We start from the raw sequence: 18360 nt of genomic DNA on the forward strand, positions 1-18360 counted from the left end.
GTTGACCAGGTACAAAGGCAAGAAACTAGAGTTGTGTCTGAAATGTTGCTACAAGATTTAAGACATTTAGATAAATTCCTGCATAGGAGGGATTTACATGGATTCTGGATCAAAGGCAGGCAAATGGGACTAGCTTGGTAAGCACCAGGGTTAGCATAGACAATTTGGGCTAAGGGACCTTGTTCCATACTGTATTGCTCTATGAATATATGACTAAGGATTGTTACCAAAAAAAGTGAAGTCCACACTCAATTGTTCTCTCTTTCGCCCTCACCCCCATCCTCTCAGGTCCTAACTTCCCTTCCCCTGGAACACAGTCCTTTTGCAGGATTTCAACTCTGAACATCGACCATCTCCACCTTTCTTCTCCCCCCCCCCCCCCCATCCCAGATACTGCCTGACCCACTGAGTTCCTCTGTCACCTTGTTTTTGGCTCCAGATCCCAGCATCTACAAGCTCCTGTGTCTCCATACAGATTGTTAAAGGTACTGTCTGAAGATATGTTGCAGGTTTTCTCAGAACATTTACAAAGCTTCTGGACAAGCAATTGGAACCAAGCATAGAAGGCCACAGACCAGATGCTGATAAGTGGAAATAGTATAGATGAATACAAATAGGTAGCATGAACACAGTGGGCTGAATGGCCTGTCTCTGATGTATGATTGTAGAATGGTTGGTGCAGAAATTTTATTTGCACACTGTGACACACAAGCAGGCCAATTGTCCCATTGCATCCAGAACAATTTGCCACAGAGCAGTGCACCATCAGTGTTATTCTCAGTTGACCTCTGTGTAGCCCTGCAATTTAATTCCCCTCACGTACCCACTAACTTCCCTTCTGACTTCCTCAGGAATCCCGAGAGGCTTCTCACACAATCAGTGTGATCATACTATGCCTTGTGGTCAGTAAAGCCAAGTGTCTCGTATGCCTTCTTAACCAGCACATCAGCCTGCCATATAATTTCCGGGTTTTCAGATTCAGATAAGTTTATTCTAAGTCAATGTGCGTTCATTATCAAAAATACGTACCGTATATGACACTGTATACTACTTTGAGATTCATTCTCTTGGAGGAATTTACAGGAATATATGCCAGAATTGGGTGGTGGGGGTGGAGTTACATCTCTACCAAAGGTGTCCCTCGCCTGCAGGTGACCCTTGGGCAAGACTTAACACCTGCTGAGCATGCCTGGCAAGGGTCATGTGAAGTCATGGGGAGCAGATGGTGTGTATCGTGTCCTGCGTGTGCAACTACTGATGCCAGGCAAATAATCTCTGACAAGAATTGATAATGGCTGGGGCCACTTGTCTTGTAAAGACTGCCCAGAAAAAGGCAGTGGCAAACCAGTTCCGTAAAAAAAATTACAAAACACGATATGGCACATAATGATGCTGACTACATGGTGAAATGAAATTCCTTGCTCACGAATTAAAGAGCACATGTGGTACTAATACACTAATATGTGGTACAGTAAGAAACAGCAAAGAATGAAAAAACAGCAGAATGGTGTAAAATTGTAGTGCAGTCTGAGCAGTGCATAAAGAAACGCCTAAGTGACAATAACAGAAGAGGTCAAACCAAGGATTGGAAAAGACAGAAGCATCACTGGGGTTAATGCCAGATCAGAGTAATCCTGCATTAATCCCGGTTATTATTCTTACATCATTTTCAAGAACTCTGGCTCACCTGCACACTAGGAGCAATTTTTTTACAGCAACCCACCAACCCATGCGCCATTGGGATGTGGGAACGAACCAGATCACCTGAGGAAGAACAGGATGTACAAACATCACATAGAGAGCACACTGGATAGATAGGATTGGTTGCTGGAGCTGTGAGGATCCTAATGATCATAGAGTCATGGAATGCTACAGCACTGAACCAGACTGTTCATCCCATCTTGTCCATACTGAACTGTTAACATAGAACATAATGGTGCTGTTTGGATCTCTACTGGCCATGCCAATTTTCTGGTCATGTTCTGTTGACTTAAATCTCTCGTTAGAACATAGAAGAGAACAGGCCCTTCAAACCACAATGTCCATGCTGACCGTGATACCAAATGAAACTAATCCCATATGCTTGCATGTGTTCCATCGTATTCGAAGATCCTGGTGAAGAAAATGGTGCTTTCAAAGATCCTCTACAGCAAACTTGCAATATTTTTAAGCTGCTAGCTCACAGACCAATCCCAGTTCACCTGTAGTTTTCCCTAGATTTTAGAGATTAGTTTTATTTGTCACATATACATCTATACATGCAGTAAAAAGCGTCATTTGTATCAAATAAGCAAAGATTATGTTGAGGGCAGCCCGCGAGTGTCGCCGGGTTTCCAGCAACAACATAGCATGTGCACAACTCACTAACCCTAACCTACCCACTGGCCTATGGGAGGAAACCGGAGCACCTGGAGGAAACCCACATGGTCACAGGGAGAACAGCGAATTCCTTACAGGCAGAGGCAGGAATTGAGCCCCAATCAGTGATCACTAGTGCTGTAAAGCAATATGTTAGCTGCTATGCTATCGTGCCAGATTCGTCACATACTGCTGTGTCTGCCTTCACCACCATCCCTGATAGCACATTCCAGACACCCACCACTCTATAAAAACCTGCCCTGCACATCTCCATTGAACAGTCCCCTTCTCACCTGTAACACATGCCTTCTGCTCTTCAATATTCAACTCTGGGAAAAAGATACAGGCACCTTACCCTATCTATGCCTCAGATTTTATAAACCTCCCTTAGCCCCCACCACTCCAGAGGAAACAACCGAAGTTGTCCAACTTAGCCTAATAGCACACACCCTCTAATCTGGGTTGCGTCCTGATAAACCTCTCCAAGACAAAATCCTTCCTGTAATGTTGGTGAATGAATCACAGCAGAGTATGTGTGAGAATTACCAAGCGATGAAGAGAAAAATTGGACTGTTGGGGTTACTGGCCTGGCATGGAGCTGAGGGGCCAAATGTCCCCTAAGGAATAACAAATAGCAAGAGGATACTATAGCTTATCTGTGCACAGTAAGCACAAAAGCAGCAGAACAGTGAAAAGATTGCATGTTATCTGAAGCAGTGCAAAGACAAATGCTGCAGTGACAATAACAATAATGTTTTGTTTGGTTGTATCTAAGTACAGTCAGATGACAATAAACTTGAAGAATAACTGAGAGGGGAAAGTGGCAGCACCATCAGGAAGGGGATGTGGAAGAGGTGAATAGTCCAGGATACTGACAGCAGTGAGGAAGTAGCTGTTCTTATGTCTAGATGTTTGGGCTTTCAAACTTCTGTATCTTCTCCCAGAAGTGGAAGAGAACAGAGGGTTGTAATCTCCACTCACTCCATCACGGACACAAGCTTCCCCACCATCTGTACCATACAGGGTCCTGTTCCATCACGGACACAAGCTTCCCCCACCATCTGTACCATACTGGGTCCTGTTCCATCAGGGACACAAGCTTCCCCACCATCTGTACCATACGGGGTCCTGTTCCATCAAAGACACAAGCTTCCCCACCATCTGTACCATACGGGGTCCTGTTCCATCACGGACACAAGCCTCCCCACCATCTGTACCATACGGGGTCCTGTTCCATCACGGACACAAGCTTCCCCACCATTTGTACCATACCAGGTCCTGTTCCATCACGGACACAAGCTTCCCCACCATCTGTACCATACAGGGTCCTGTTCCATCACGGACACAAGCTTCCCCACCATCTGTACCATACAGGGTCCTGTTCCATCACGGACACAAGCTTCCCCACCATTTGTACCATACAGGATCCTGTTCCATCACGGACACAAGCTTCCCCACCATCTGTACCATACCAGGTCCTGTTCCATCACGGACACAAGCTTCCCCACCATATGTACCATACCGGGTCCTGTTCCATCACGGACACTAGCTTCCCCACCATCGAGGACATCTTCATAAGGTAATTCTTTCTGAAGATGACATCCATCAATAAGGACATTCACCATCAAGGACATGCCCTTATCTCATTACAATCATCTGGGAGGATGTACAGGAACCATGTTCAGGTACTTTTTTGGAACAATTTCTTATCCTTCGCCATCAGATTTCTGGAAGTTCCATGAACCCTACTATTCTGTCCTCTTTCTAGACTGCTTGTTTTTTTTTTTGTAACTTATATTAATTTTTTATGTATTGTGGGAAGCACCAGATAGGCATTCTGTAATGATCAAGAAACCAATGGTTTGGAATCAAATGACCTTGCCTGGTATCTCAGGGATGGGTGTATCTGCACCTGCACCACACTCCATCCCTGGCACTCCTTCTCTACCACCTGTCACACACCCTTCCCACAGCACTCCACCCTCTTCTCTTCTGCTCCTGCCAGATTTACAAACTCACTGTTTGTACAAACTAGCTACATATGGTATATGCACCCAAGACTTTTGCACAGTACTATATAAGTCACCATTTACTTCCCTGAGATTTATTTTCTTGTGGGCGTGCATAGTATGTAGAAAGAAACACGATAGAATCAATAACAAAGATAGACAAAAGTCAACAAACTTTGCATAAACGAAAAGAACAGAAAAAAATAAATACATAAGCAATAAATATGGAGAACACTAGTTGTAGAGTCCTTAAAACTGAGTCCATAGGTCGTGGAATCAGTTCTGTTTAGGGTTGAGTGAAAATATACCCTCTGGTTCAAGAGCCTAATGCTTGAGGGGTAATAACTTCCTGAACCTGGTGGTGTGGGTCATGAGGCTCCTGTACCTCCTTCCTGCAGCAAGAAGAGAGCATGGGTTTGATGGTGGGAGTCCTTGAATACGGATGCTGCTTTCTTCTGTCAGCACTCCTTGTCAGTGTGTTTAGTGGTGGGGAGGGCCTTTTCTGTGATGGACTAAGCTGTATCCATTAGTTTTTGTAGGCTTTTCCAAAAGGGGGGTGGCCAAAGAGGCAAGTATTAACAAATAAAGCAATGAGTGCAAGGAAGTAGAAATTGTAGTGCAGAAAGAAATGCTGAAATTGCAATAATGGTGAAGGTATAATTAAGGGTTCAAGAATGTACAGCAACACCTGGAAGGGGATGTGAAAGCGGTGACTAATCTGAAGTCTGGGAGTAGTGGGAAACAAGCTGTCATCGTGTCTGGATGTCTGGGCTTTCAAGCTCCTATGTCTTCTCCCAAAAGTTGGAAACTGTGGACGTTTCCCAACATCCTTCTCTTGCCATACCCACCAGCAAGTATTCTTTTCTCAACTAATCCCATTTTGTTCATTTTAATTACCTCCACCCCACCCTCCCACCAAATTCTACTATCCCCTTACAGCAGAGGAAAGTTACAACAGCCAGAAACCTGAAATTTCACACTACCAGGTTCCAGAACAAAGCTTCCTTTCAACCATTCTGTTCTTCAACCAACCTGCAGAATCCTAATCACTAGAGATTAACAGTCCTATGACCACTTTAAACACTTTGCTCTAAAGTGGGCTTAGCTTTTTGTTTTCATTGTTTTTGTGTAAAGGCTATATACAATTTATGTTTTTCTTGTGAAGACTGCTATATTACTTATCTGATTCTGTGTGCCCGTGATGCAGCTGCAAGTAAGTTTTTCATTGCACCTGTTTACCCATGTACTTGTTTAAATGACAATGAACGTAACCTTGAATTCAAGCAGTTACCTGTTGTAATTGGACCGAGTCCTGTGTTAATTAATCATGAGAGGAACCATGAATTGTTTTGATGCAATGCTGGCTTGGAAAATATCCCAGCACCTTCTCTACGAGTACTTAGGGATGGATAATAAATTGGTATTTGTTTAGTGATGTCACATGTCCCAAGGTGCAATGAAAAGCTTGTTCGGCAGACTTTTCAAACAGATCAATTCATTACACAGAGCATTGGGGTAGAATAAGGTAAAACAACAACAATGTAGAATAAAGTGGAACAGTGAAGGAGAAACTGCAGTGCAGGCAAACAATTAAGATCATAATGAGGTAGATTCGGAGGTCAAGAGTCCACCTTATAAAACAAGGTCCATTCAGGAGACAGATAACAGTGGGATAGAAACTGACCTTGAGGTTGGTGGTATGCGCTTTCATCTTTTTGTATCTTCTGCCTGATGGAAGGGAGAATGTCCTGGGGGGGAGAGGTGACCTTGATTATGCTGGCTGCCGTGCTGAGGCAACAACAGCTGTAGACAGAGTGCATGGATGAGATGCTGGTTCCTGTGATGTATTGAGCTGTGTCCAGAACCCTCCGTGGTTTCTTGCAGTCACGTGCAGAGCAGTTACCATACCAAGTCATGATGCATCCAAATAGAAATGTGATGCATCCTTCTGTGATGTCTTCTGGGGTGCATGGATAAAAAATGGTAAGGATTGATGGTGACATCCCAGATGTTTTTGGCCTCCTGAGAAAGTAGAGGTGTTGGTGAGCTCCTTGGCCAGGTCATTAACACAGCTGGTCCTTACAAATCCAGATCTTGAAAAATGAATAATTAAGAGAATTGAATTTTTTTTTAATTTTGAAGTGTTAAATCTGTGTGTTTGGGTCGGACACTTATTCTCTCTCCCTGTGCTGTGCAGGAGAGAATGGCCATGCTGGGGAAGTTCCTCTCCTTCCGGAGGTTTGCCCTGATCCTACCATGCTGCGCCCTTGGTCTGTTCCTGGCCCAACACTTACTTAACACGGCAGATTTGGAGAGTCTGGAGGGAGAGAAGAGCCGGCTCAGACCTCCCTTCAGCGTGCTGAGCAGCTCTGATCGCTTGTGCACACCTGGCTACTACTCTGCCGTCGAGCTGGAACTGGCTGTGCTGCGCCCCCGGGAGAAACCTGAAGCACAGAGAGCGTGCTGGTACTGAACAACCTCAGCCTGGAGGAGGCAATCCAGAGTATTCATAGCATGCTATGGGGGAAGTTACAGACTGATCTCCCAAAGAGACAGTCCGGACACTGCCCTCCCCTGAACACAATTCCACACAATTTAATACATTGATCATTACAGGAAATATTATAATTACGCGAGTTAATACAGTTTGAGTGGTTTGGATCACATGCTAAGATACAATTAGATGTAAAATCATCATTGGTTTGTTATCATTATTTCTGCCAAGGCTAGCATGGATACAACCTCAGTTCCTCATGTTCACACCTCCCCCTACTCTCGAACGTTTTACCCTCCTTACGCCATCCTTCCCCTGTTTAGTTATGTTATACCTCAAAATGCTTTGTACGACCAGGCAGTTCCTTATTTGGACCTATGTCTAACACTATTACGGAACAACATCTGGTACGTCATTTGTTGCTGGGTAAGGTTCCCTTTTGGCTGTCCAACAACTAATATAAAGTACCTATAAGGTAATTGATCATTAGCTAATCATTGTCTTTTAATCTATACCCCTATTTACCTATCCCTTTACTCCATCACTGGGGGCAGCCCAAAATGTTGCCACACTTCTAGCACCAATAATGTGGCGACAACTTACCCAGACATCTTTGGAAAGTGGGAGGAAACTGGAGCACCGGGAGGAAAGCCAGGCGGTCATGGGGAGAACGTACAAACTGCTTACAGACAGCGGCAAGATGGTGCTGTGCTACCCACTGCGCCGCTGTGCTGCACTGAGACTGCATTAACGCATCATTAGTAACCAGTAGCAACTTATTCTTAAGCATCTCACAGAAATTAAAATGATAGATTCATAGTTATATGGCACAGAAACCAGCCCTTTCCTATCCAAGTATTTATCTATCTGTGCACCTATTGTGCATGTCAAGTGTAATCAACTACAGCACAGTAACTATAAACAACTTCCATGGACTGATTTAACTTGCATCTGTACCACTTCTCAAACACAAATCCAGGTAATTCAACAACTTCCACCAAAAGATTTAACATGCATTTATACCACACCTCAAACATAGTAATCCACCTACAGCTCAGTAACTAAACACCTCTGGGAGAAAATCTTGCCCCTCAGATCTCTTTTAACTCTAATCTCTCTCACCTTAAACTTGCACCCTTTAGCTTTAGTCTCCCTTACCTTGGGATTCTAACTACCCTATTAATGCTTTTCAGAGTCTTAATATGCACTGTATGGGCACCTCTCAGCCTCCTTTGCTCCCTAGCCTGACCAATCTCTCCTGCTGACTCAAGCCTACCAGTCTGGGCAACATCCTTGTGAATCTTTTCTGCACCTTCTCCACCTTAATCACATTTTCTGAAAGGATGTGTTGGCTCGTAAGGAAAGGTTGGACAACCTGGACTTGAACCTACTAGAGTTTAGCAGAGTGAGAGGCAAGTTGATTAAATCATGTAAGTCATGATGGTCCCAGACAGGGTGAGTGTAAAGAGGATATTTCCTCTTCTGAGAGATTCAAGAACTGTGGGTGACTTTCAGAACTGAGATATTTTTTTCTCACTCTGTGTCTATATTACTGTAGAACCCTATGACTAAATGTTTTGCCAGCCTTTAGACAAAAGAGATGCTACTGATGCTGGAAATCTTGAGAACTCACACAAAGTCTAGGAGGAACTCAGTGGGTCAGGCAGCATTAACAGAGGAAGATAAACAGATGATGTTTGGGCCAAGACCCTTCATCAGGACTGGAAAGGAAAGGGGCAGTGGACAGAATAAAGTGATGGGCAAGGAGGAGGAGTACAAAATAGCAGGTGATAGGTGAGTCCCGGTGAGGGGGCAAGTCTTTAATTCTGTCTGTGTGAATATGTGGCTTTTCCCCTGGTCCTCCACTTTCCTCCTACAACTCAAAAAATATGGATTAGTAGGTTAATTCACCACTGTAATTTCCCCTAGTGAATGGTAGAATTTGAGGCTAGTGTTGAAATTTATTTGTTGGCTGTTTTAACTCAGCAACCTCCAATTTAACCCCCGGTGAAATCATGGGACAATTTACAATGATCAGTTAATCTACCAACTGGACTGGGCGGAAACCGGAGCACCCGGAGGAAACCCATGCGGTCACAGGGAGAACATACAGACTTCTTACAGGCAGTGGCAGGAGATGAACCCAGGTCGCTGGTACTACAAAGAATTCTGCTAACCACTACTCTACCGTGCCCCTCTGGGAGATGGTGGGGAAATTTAAAAATGGTATGATTGTAGGATTGGTGATGGTCAGTACAGACTCAGTGGGCTGAAGGGACTGTTTCCATTTTACCCTATAACTTTAATTGATCTTAGTTCCTTGTAGTAGTGTGGATACCAAGCTAGATTGACAAGGAGTTAACTGATCACTTCCATTCTGACCAACCGCAGTGACGTTATTATCTTCAGCCAATATTGTGATATAAAGTCACCACCTAGGTATAAAGGAACTTGGAGAGAGAAAATATCTAATCTAGTACAATCCAGGTCTTGCCCTCTTCTTGCTACCTCCATCAGGCAGGAGGAGCAGGAGTCCTGGGTCTCATACCACCAGGTTCAGGAACAGTTATTACTCTACAACCATTAGGCTCCTGAACCAGCATGGATAACTTCTCTCACCACCACTCTGAACTGATTCCACAACCTGTGAACTCACAATCAAACACTCTCTTATTATTTTTATTTGCATAGTTTGCTTTCATTTGCACGTTGGTTGATTGTCTTTGTTCATGTATAGTTTTTTGTGAAGTTCTATTGTATTTTTTGTCTGCAAGGAAAAGGATATCACAGCAGTATGTGTTAACAGATGTGTACTCTGATAATAATTTTACTTTGAGAAAAGAGGAACTGGCATACAGTTCTGAGAAGGATCATCTTGGGTAACACCGTCCTGTTGAAGGGTCTTGACCCAAAACATCCTTTCCATAGATGCTGCCTGACCTGCTGTGTTCCTCCAGCATTTTGTCAGGATCAGAATCAGGTTTATTATCACCGACATGTATTGTGAAATCTGTTAACTTAGCAGCAGCAGTTCAATATAGAAGAAAGAATAATAATTACAATATACATATATTGAATAGATTAAAAATCGTGCAAAAAAGAGAAATAATATATATTAAAAAAGTGAGGTCGTGTTCACAGATCAATGTTCATTTAGGAATCGGATGGCAGAGGGAAAGAAGCTGTTACTGAATCACTGAGTGTTTGCCTTCAGGCTTCTGTACCTCTTACCTGATGGTAACAGTGAGAAAAGGGCATACCCTGGGGGCTGCAATCCTTAATAATGGACATTGCATTTCCGAGACACCACTCCTTGATGATGTCATGGGTACTTTGTAGATTAGTACCCAAGACGGAGCTGCCTAAATTTCCGACCCTCTGCAGCTTCTTTCGGTCCTGTGTAGTAGCCCCCCCACCCCCATGTCAGACTGTGATGCAGACTGTCAGAATGTGTTACTCTGGAGTAATCTTTCTCTATCACCCACCTCAGATGCATCAGCCAAAGGTTCAAGTGATGCCCCACGCTGCCACACGCCAGTGTCATCATCGCGTTCCACAACGAGGCTTGGTCTGCCCTCCTGAGAACTGTCTATAGCGCTCTGCACACCATCCCTGCCCTTCTCCTCAGAGAGATTATTCTCGTGGACAATGCCAGCACTGAAGGTAGGATCACAGGCTCTTTATCAGATACTGTCCCTTCCTTCAATAAATTGCATTTCTACTCCCTATTTCATGCAGTAATATATTCCACAATGCACTTTCAAGTAGCATTAACCACAACAAATTACCATGTTACCATAAAAAAAGATAAAGATGTATTGCAAAAAAGTAATAGTGAGTTTTGTGTTCAAGAGTTCATAGATCGTTCTGAAATCAGATGGTGAATGGAAAAGAAACTGTTTCAGAAATGTTGAGTGTGTGTCTTCAGGCTCGTATACTTCCTCCCTGATGGTGTAATCAGGAGAGGGCTTGTCTCAGGTGGTGGGGGTCCTTAATGACGGATGCTGCCTTCTTGAAGCACTGCCTTTTGAAGATCGTCCTCTGTAGTGGGGTGGCTAGTGGCCATGATAGAATTGGCTGAGTCGACAACCCTCTGCAGCTTTTTTCAATCCTGTGTATTGGAGCCTCCATACCAGACAGTGATGCAACTAGTCGGAGTGCTCTCCAGGGTCTTTCTGTAGAAATCTGCTGGAATATTTGGTAACATATCAAATCTTTTCAAACTCCTAATGAAGTATAACCTCTGGCCTGTCTTCGTCATGATTGCATCAATATATTGAGCCTAGGATAGATCCTCTATGATGATGAAGCCCAGGAATTTGAAGCTACTCACCCTTTCCACCACTGACCCCTTGAGGAGGATTGATGTGTGTTCTCCCAACTTGCCGATCAGTTTTGCTCCTGTATTCACTAAAACAACAAATTTCATGACTTACGTCTGTGACAATAAACCTCATTCTGATTCTTAAATAGGCACGTGGATGAAAGAAAACTGGGGGGCTACACCGGAGCAAAGTGTCGAATTGATCTTGGAATAGGTTAAAATGTTGGCACAGTTGTGGGCTGAAAGGCTTCTGCTGTATTTTCTATCATTCTGAATTTAGGAGGCCATTTCAGCTCATTGTGTCTGTGCTAGCTCACAGGACAATCCCAATCCCCTTGTAATGTTCCCTGTCACCTATCAAAAATTTTAAAGATTAGTTTCATTTGTCACATGTGCATTGAGACATACGGTGAAATGCACTGTCCAAGGATGTGCTGGGGGCAACTGCTTCCGATACCAACACAACTTTCCCACAACTCTCTGCATGTTTCTGGAACATGTTAGGAACCCAGAGCAGCAGGAGTAAACCCACACAGTTGCAGGGAGAACATACAAACTGTGATGGGAATTGAACCCCAAACCCTGATTGCTGCCGCGCTGCCCTAAAGGTCTGATGCTTTACTGACTGAGCACAGGCACTTTCAGCATTTACATGTTCAGCTGTAGGGCCTGTTATCGTGCTGTATAACTATGTAACACCCTGGGAAAGGTTTCACTGCTAATGTAAGGATCTTTCTGTAGAAGTGGTGTTTGGGTTATGGTTATAGACAATGGGCACTTTGGACTATGAGCCATCCAACCAGGGGAGTGGGTTTTTGTGTTGTGTGCCTGATATTGGTGTGCACTGGGGTCTTTTGTATGGCAGGAGGTGAAGAGAGAAGAGCTGGAGAGAACCGGTTATAGGATTCGACCCAGTGGGGGGACCATGATTTGATGGAGCAAGGTGCCAAGGTCTACTGAGCATTGGTGAATATGACTTTTGGAAGAGTTGAGCTCCAACTTGTGCACATTTGACTGTTTAATTATAATGGACCGTCTTTGTTTTATAATTTATTTTCTTTACTAACCCTTTAGTTAACATCTATAAATATCTTTAATCATATGCACTGTGCTGTCTCTTATTTCTTGGCAGTGAGTTGAAACTGCAGCAAATCGCACAACGTTCACACAAACCGAGGTTTGGGGTGGGAGGACCATCCCAACCTCACGGGTTTGGCAGGATTGGAGTATGTATTCCCTAGACTCACGCAGCCCAAGGAAACGGTGGGGGGGGGGGGTCATAGGATTATAGCTAAGGAGTGTTGGAAATGGGAGGGATGTCACATGAGGTGCAGCTTCCATCAGGAGACACTGACACCATCTGCCTTCTTGCTTCCAGTCAATCTGAAGGAACAACTGGACAGATACATGGAGAATCTCCCCTTGGTCAAAGTCCTGAGAAATTCAGCAAGGAAGGGGTTGGTTTCTGCCAGGCTGCTGGGGAGCTTCGTAGCAACGGGAGAAGTGCTGGCCTTCCTTGACTCACACTGTAAGTGTCGTATGGTAATGATTCAGCATTTGTTGTTAACTATAATGTACATACGGAAAATGTTAGAAACACTCAACAGATGAGGTTGTGTCTGTGGGAAGAGAAAGAGATCATCTTTCAACCTGAAGACTGGGATGCCTTGGTAGCGTAGTGGTTAGTGTGACACAATTAAAGCTCGTGGCGTCAGAGTTAGGAGATCAGTTCTGATGCTGTCTGTAAGAAGTTTATACGTGTGTGTGTGTGTATGTGTGTGTGTGTGCGCGCGTGCTCCAGTTTCCTTCCACAGTCCAGAGACATACAGGTTAGGAGGTTAATCGGTCGCTGTAAATTGTCCTGTGATCAGGCTAGGGTGCAATAGGTGGGTTGCTTGACGGTGTGAGTCATTGGGCTAGAAGGGCCTGTTCTGTGCTGTATCTCTAAATGAAATAAATAAAGACCCTTGGCCAGAAGAATGAATTCCCTGAGTTTCTGGTACGCGTAGATCAGTGCACGCACTAAAATCTGTAATTGATTTGTTATTGTCACATGTACTGAGGGACAGTGAAAAACTTTATTTTTGCATGCTGGGCATTGAGATAACAGAATAACAATAAAACAATGCAGAATAAAGTGTAGAGAAACTGCAGTATAGGCAGACATGGCTCAGAATATAAAGCCATCCCTTTGGAACAGAGATGAGAAGGAATTTCTTTAGCCAGAGAGTGGTGAATCTGTGGAATTCATTACCACGTATGGCTGTCGAGGCCAAGTCATTGGGTATATTTAAAGCAGAGGTTGGTAGGTTTTTGATTAGACAGGATGTATGATGCAAGATGCAGGGCCATGGTGAGGTCCAGTCCACCTTATCATACTTGGGTCTGTTCAAAAGTCTTAAAATAGCAGCATAAAAGCTGTCCTTAATTTGATGATATGTACTTTGAGGCTTTTTTGTCTTCTGCCCAATGGGACGGGGTAAGAGAGAATGACCAGGTGGGTGGAGTGTTTGATTATGCTGATCGCTTTAACAAGGCAGGGAGAAATGTAGGTGGCATCCATAGGAGGGAGATAGTGCTAGAGGGTACTGAGCTGGCCGAGACAGGAGCAGTGGCTTGTTGACCAGGGTTTGGGACAGTTGAACAGCACTGAAGTCCATACAATCGACACATTTGCGCAGCTGTAGAATGGCTGTCTCGTGGTTCCAGCCGGTTTAATCCCGACCTCAGGAGCTGTTGGTGTGGGTTTTGCACAGTCTCCCTGTGATGCAGTTCTCCCCACGTCCTGAAGGTGAAGGTTGACACTGACTGATTACCCACCTACTGTAGGTGGGTGAATCTGAGGGAGAATTTGAATAAGTTCAAAGTAAGTTTATTTTTAAAGTACTGTATATGTCACCATAAACCACCCTGAGATATGTTGTGGGCATTCACAGTAGAACAAAGATCTACAATAGAATCAATGAGAAACCTCACACAGAGACTGACAATTAATATGCAAACTGATTTGGAATGACATCTAAAACTTTGACAAACCTCTACAGGGCATAGCCCACCCCCACCATTATCAGTTACGGGGAGTTACGGGGAGTAGGCAGGAAATTGAGGCTGAGAGGAAAATGGATCAGCCATGGTGAAATGGTGGGGCAGACTCGATGTGCAAAATGACAAAATTCTGCCCCTATTAAACACATCTACAGGAAGTGTTGTGGCCAGAAAGCAGCATCCATCATCAGGGACCCTCTCACACCCAGGCCATGCTCTCTTCTCACTGCTGCATTCAGGAAGAAGGTACAAGAGCCTCAGGTCTCACACCACCTGGTTCAGGAACTGTTATTTCTCCTTAACCATCAGGCTCTTAAATCAAAGGACATAACTTCACCTGCCCCATCACTAAACTGTTCCCACAACCAATGGACTCACTTTCAGCGACTCTTCATCTCATGTGTAACTGTGTCTTAAACCTATTTGATGCGTAACCTTTTCAGAGAATTCCACAGAATCACTACTCTCTGGGAAGACCCACCTCACTTCCATCCTAAATGTATTCTTCTGAATCTCGAGGCTCGGTGGTCTTGATGTGGTCTCACCTGCCAGTGGAATTGGATGCACTGACTGTGGTTTCCACCCAGGCGAGTGTTTTGAGGGCTGGCTGGAGCCCCTGCTGGCCAGGATAGTGAAGCTGGAGCATGTGGTGGTCAGCCCCAAGGTCACCCTCATCGACCAGCGCACCATCCAGGTCGAGAAGCCCTCGCCGACAGATACCACCCTCCTCCGTGGCAGCTTTAACTGGTCACTCTTTTTTACTTGGGAGGAGCTACTGGTCGATGAGAACAAGACAAGGAAGGACAACAGCTTCCCCTTCAGGTCAGCAGCTTTCAGTCTCATTGAACTGCCTCTTCACTGATTCATTTCATCTTCCATGTTTATGCTTCAGAACAGTACAGGTTGGGAACAGGCCTTTAGACCCACAGTGTTGTAAACAGTACAGATCAGGAACAGTCCCTTCGACCCACAGTGCTGTAAACAGTACAGATCAGGAACAGTCCCTTCGACCCACAGTGCTGTAAACAGTACAGATCAGGAACAGTGCCTTCGACCCACAGTGTTGTAAACAGTACAGATCAGGAACAGCCCCTTCGACCCACAGTGCTGTAAACAGTACAGATCAGGAACAGTGCCTTCGACCCACAGTGTTGTAAACAGTACAGATCAGGAACAGTGCCTTCGACCCACAGTGTTGTAAACAGTACAGATCAGGAACAGTCCCTTCGACCCACAGTGTTGTAAACAGTACAGGTTGGGAACAGTCCCTTCGACCCACAGTGTTGTAAACAGTACATATCAGGAACAGTCCCTTCGACCCACAGTGTTGTAAACAGTACAGATCAGGAACAGTCCCTTCGAGCCACAGTGTTGTAAACAGTACAGATCAGGAACAGTCCCTTCGACCCACAGTGTTGTAAACAGTACAGATCGGGAACAGTCCCTTCAACCTACAGTGTTGTAAACAGTACAGAATGGGAACAGTCCCTTCGACCCACAGTGTTGTAAACAGTACAGATCGGGAACAGTCCCTTCAACCCACAGTGTTGTAAACAGTACAGAATGGGAACAGTCCCTTCAACCCACAGTGTTGTAAACAGTACAGAATGGGAACAGTCCCTTCGACCCACAGTGTTGAAAACAGTACAGATCGGGAACAGTCCCTTCGACCCACAGTGTTGTAAACAGTACAGATCAGGAACAGTCCCTTCGACCCACAGTGTTGTAAACAGTACAGAATGGCCGGTTTGCTCCCACCGCGTCGCTAAGCAATGTCTTGCGTAGACGGTGTTCACCGGCCGCAGGTTCTGTCTTTTGAGGGCGTCCAGTGCCCCTTGGTAGGTCAGCAGGTCCCTGATAAGGGAGAATACTTTTGGGCTGACCCTCGAAAGGAGGTTTTTGTGCATAATGGCAGGCTCAGTCACGGGAATCACCTCCAAGTACGATTGGAAGCATGCAATCCAGAGTTCAAAGGCAAGAGCTGCTTCTGGAGCTTGAGGGTCCAGGTCTAATTTTTCCGGTCGTAAAATACTCTCCATGTTTTAAAACATCCAGCCAATAAAATTGATGCACCATCAATAAATCTCGGAGATGTGAGGCGAGATATAGACTTTTATTGACTGGAAGAAAAAACAAGCAGCAATTGACCACCACACAACATCCTGGAGACTGAGGCCAGGGCTGTGTCTCCAATCGTGTTTATACCGGGGTCCATGGGAGGAGCCACAGGAGCAGTCAGTGGGGGGGGGGGCGAGTCCAGACAGGTATGTGTGGTTCCCCACAGGTAGTTTACAACCCAAAGGTATGAACCATTTTTCTACTTCTGCAAACCCTCACCTCTACACTGGGGTCTCTCTCTCTCCCTCTCCCTCTCTCCCTCCCTCTCTCTCTCTCTCTCTCTCTCTCCCTCTCTCTCTCCCTCTCCCTCTCCCTCTCTCTCTCTCCCCCCCACTCTCTCTCTCCCCCTCTCTCTCCCCTCTCTCTCTCCCCTCTCTCTCTCCCCCCTCTCTCTCTCTTCCCCCTCTCTCTCTCTCCCCCCTCTCTCCCCCCTCTCTCCCCCTCTCTCTCTCTCCCCCTCTCTCTCTCTCCCCCCTCTCTCTCCCCCCTCTCTCTCCCCCCCCTCTCTCCCCCCCTCTCTCTCTCCCCCCTCTCTCTCCCCCCCTCTCTGTCTCCCCCTCTCTCTCCCCCCTCTCTCTCTCCCCCCTCTGTCTCCCCCCTCTCTCTCTCCCCCTCTCTCTCTCCCCCCTCTCTCTCCCCCCTCTCTCCCTCTCCCTCCCTCCCCCTCCCTCCCTCTCTCCTGTCATCTGCTGCGCATGTTTTTTTCTTTTACCTGTAATCCCCCACCCATCCCCTCTTCACCCATTTTCACCCTCTTTGCTGCCATCCACTTACTGCCCACCGGTTTTTACCCACTGGATAGCCTCTCCCATCTGCTTCCACCTTCCCTTCACCCCTTAGCCTCTCACTTCACAGTTTCCATGACCATCTTCCTCACTGCTCAGCTTCCACAATTTATAACCCTTGTCTCCCGTTCACCACCCTCCAGTCTTTGCCTTTGTCTCCACCTTCATCCCTTTTCCCAATATGAAGGGCACGAAACATTGTTGAGGATATCTACAGCCCATCCCACCATCTTTTTGATCCACTACTGCCAGGAAGGAGGTACATAAGCATTAGGAATAGGACTGTCCGAGTGGGTAATAGCTTCTTCTTCCAGGCTAACGAATACCCTGCCATCACCAAGATCTCATCACTAGGTCAGCGAGCTGTTTACTGTAACTGTTTACTGTTTATCTGTACGACACATTTTGCATGCATTTTGAATTATATTTTACTAACTTATTTGTAGTAATGTTTTGTTTTTCTGTTCTTTGCCCATGTTGTCTAAGATATACATTTGAATAAATTTGAACTTTGTATTATTGGAGCACTGTGATCAAGAGAAATGTTTGGTTTGTTTGCTTTTTTAAATGTACAGGCAAGTGACAATAAACTTGAACAAACTTACTTGTCCACCTCTACTCCCTCTGTCTCCCAACTGGATCTCTCTCCCTTCCTTACCTGGCTCCTTCTGTCTATTATTCCCTCAGCCCTGCTTGTGCTGGCACTTGCACGCCCTCCCCATTCTCTTTATACCAGCTATCTCCCCCTCTGATCTGTCATGACCTTATTGGATGGCAGTGTAGGATGACCTCCTCCTGCTCCTATTTCTTATGTATTTATGTTCTCCCCGCTCTCAGTCTTGATCTCAGGTCTCTACCCAAAACAGTGGTATTTCTTTTCCTTTCACAGACCTGCTGAGTTCCTCTGGTCTCTTGTATCCCCTGTTGGTTTCCAGGGATCATTGGAGGAAATGAGCAGTGGACAGCAGTGGTTTCCTGCACCGAGCTGACACAATGGTTTATTGCTTGGTTTTAGGACCCCAACTATCCCTGGAGAACTTTTTGCTGTGTCCAAGGCCTACTTTGAATACTTTGGTGCCTACGACATGCAGATAGAGATATGGGGTAGAGAGAATCTAGAGCTGTCTTTTCGGGTAATACAACTGGCCATTCAGCCCCTCTCCATTGTTCTTCCGTTTAATGACACCATGGTTGAGCAGACACCCAGTATACCTGTTGTCTGGTTTA

General features: G+C 45.3%; 1 pseudogene; it reads left to right on the forward strand.

Annotated features, from left to right (window-relative positions):
- The first annotated feature begins 8554 nt into the window (after positions 1-8554).
- Positions 8555-15305, forward strand: LOC132394820 (polypeptide N-acetylgalactosaminyltransferase 6-like; annotated as a pseudogene).
- The last annotated feature ends 3055 nt before the right edge of the window (positions 15306-18360 follow it).

Source organism: Hypanus sabinus, chromosome 5, assembly GCF_030144855.1.
Source record: "Hypanus sabinus isolate sHypSab1 chromosome 5, sHypSab1.hap1, whole genome shotgun sequence".
Classification (NCBI taxonomy): Eukaryota; Metazoa; Chordata; class Chondrichthyes; order Myliobatiformes; family Dasyatidae; genus Hypanus; species Hypanus sabinus.